The following is a 2,857-nucleotide window of genomic DNA, read 5'->3' as shown; positions in this document are numbered from 1 at the left end:
AATTATCATGCTCCCACTAACATGATGATTATTATAATAACACTTATGCTCCCACTAGCTTTGACATGTATTCAGAAATCAGCTAGACTTCTAGAAATCAATACATTATTGACTTTCTTACCAAAGTTTAGATTTCTGATACTAGATTGCTTTGATAAAACTTTATCAATATCATACACCTTATCTTAGATAGCTCATAGGTGTGTCTAAACTATTTTAAGAACTATGAAAAGGGATGTCGTAATCATAGTATCGATTATTTAGACCTTTTCCACTTCTTACAAGTCCATGTTAGTGTGTCGGTTAGCCACACACGCTCCACTAACGACTTTGAGAATGCAAATATCACAATTGCTATCTAGCTAAAATCTACTTAGTGAAAGTGTTTCCTCACCATCATTTTCATGATTCGGAGAGAAACCTTATGACACTTAGATTTAATGGTGTATGTGTTCTTACCCATGTGAATTGTCAAAACCATAGTCTCAAGACAAGGATAATAACAAATCCAAACTCATATGGATTGAACTCAATCTTAATTTCTTGCCATCTGGCAGCTCAAGGGCCTTCCATTGCTTCCAAGTTATTGTGCAACCAATTAAGAACTCTAAGAACTCATATGCAAAGCCAAATTTAATTGGAATGGGCACAGAATATGTCAACACAATAGGGTATAAACCTCAAGTCATGTGCTAGTGAAGAACTTCAGGTTTTATTCTTGATTTGTTCTTGAGACTTTCAAGACCTTTAAGACTCCCACTGTCCTCTTGACATATAAGACTCTCTTGTCAAATATTCAAGAGATAGTGTGGATTCTAATCGAGACAAACACTTCACACAATTGGCCTTAGTTGGTCTTTGTTTTATCCAAAACATCACAACTTACCAATTTCAAATGTACAAGAGTAGGATACTTTTACTCTTACATTTGACAAGTGTTTTAAACCTTCTTTAAGACATGTCACTCAAGTTACAATTTTAGAGTATAACTCTAAGAATTGTTTTTTGGAACGAAGTATGAATCATCTTCTTGATTTAACCACTTCAACAATTCATAACTCCTCTTCTTAATTATCAGAATCCACTTAGAAGATGAATTGTGATAAGGTCTCTTAATCATTAAGATGATCATATAACATGATACTAAAGTACTCTCCCATCTTCTCAGATTTGAGAAACTTTTATCCTTCTGCGTAATTTGATTCTTCTTATTCGCTCTGTCATACATTGGAACCTTTTCCAATGTCTCAGAATTACACTTAAGCTTGTAAGTATAACCATATTTACTGAGCTATAGTAAATTATGATGAATAGTCTTATCTATGTTTTGTGGTGGACTTAGCCAGTGCACAAGAATGTGTACTCAATCCCTTAGTCCTTCACTTGACTCATACATCCATTTGAACAAGTAGTTAGTCTTAAATTTTACAATGCTCGAAAGTTCTCATTCATCATGCTATACAACTTGCGTGATTCCAAGTTTCTATCCAACTGAAACTTGGGTGACGAGAATCTTTCCTTATTTGGTAAAGTTAGACATTATCACAAATGAGAGAATCAAATTCACTTTCCAATATTGCTATCAGTGGAATCTTATAAGCAACAATTTTCCACAAACGCCATTGTAAGGATACATAAAATAAATAAAATAAAAAATTTCCTTCTATATTAAAACTTCACGGAAAAACTTATCCTTACAATCCATATGAAAACTTTTTGTTATCTATTCCTAAGCAATATCTCATAACTCCTAAGAAGTAGCTCAAGAATCCGATCTTCAAAGTATGCGATAGAAATCCATCTACGCGATCGAATTCAGCATATTCTTTCTTTAAGTTCCTTCACTTTTCTATAATTTTTAAAACATCACCATGTGACCCAGTCACATCATGTATCAAGAATATCAGAATAGAAATTTAGCAGAGTTAGATAGTGGACTTTACCTGAAGTAGATTCAAACCTATTGACTTTAACACCCTTAGGTAAATTGGCAGCTTCGTAACCAATGCCCCTTCCTTTGGAAATTTAACATATGGACACTTTGGTAATGGAACATGGGACTATCACAGACTCAGCCCTTCTCTTTACCATTTGGTCAACTGAGTTGACTATCGCCGATCCCTTTCCATTGGGAAGAGAGAGCTTTACTGGATGTCAAATGTCATTATTGTCAATGTCCACAAGTTTTAGGAAGATGATCTTAGCAAATAGATAAGATCATTAAGGTTCTTGTCATAGTCTATTTCATAGGAGTCCCAAAGGAACTCACTATGTGACTTAGAAAGTGATTGAACCACCAACTTTCTCAAGACTTTGACACCCAACTCTCCCGACTTGTCAATATCTGACTACATCTCCAAGATGTGACTACACATAGACCTTTGCTTGCCAATAGGGCTTGAGTGACCTTAAACTTTTCAAGAACTTGTGGGTTAGGGAGAATAATTTGGAGGAGGTGAAAGAACTATGATTTCCATGGGAAATCATTTTCATTTAGGAAAGCTTGTTTCAAGAGATTGTGGAAGATCATAAATGTCTAAACCAGACATCTTTTTGGGAGATATTCAAGATAATTGATTTAAAGTCCTTAATATAACACCCAATATGAAATATTAAGGCTAGGACCCAACACAATACTTTTATAACTTGGAAGTGGGATGTCGTAATCCAAGCTATAAAATATTTGAAGGTAGGTGAATGACGATTCACCAATTTCCACCATGAAAAAACGAAATAAATTTATTAGGTTTTTTAATTGGATTTGAAACTCCTAGATCTTTTGAGATTCATTGAACTGTTCAATGGCATGTTTCAATCTCGAGTGTGCCCTTTAGGTTTTGTGATTGGGATACCGAGG

This window comes from Lactuca saligna, chromosome 8, assembly GCF_052625555.1.
Source record: "Lactuca saligna cultivar CGN05327 chromosome 8, ASM5262555v1, whole genome shotgun sequence".
In the NCBI taxonomy this organism is placed as follows: Eukaryota; Viridiplantae; Streptophyta; class Magnoliopsida; order Asterales; family Asteraceae; genus Lactuca; species Lactuca saligna.
The sequence above is the reverse complement of the archived record's forward strand: the minus strand, read 5'-3'. Positions refer to the sequence as shown.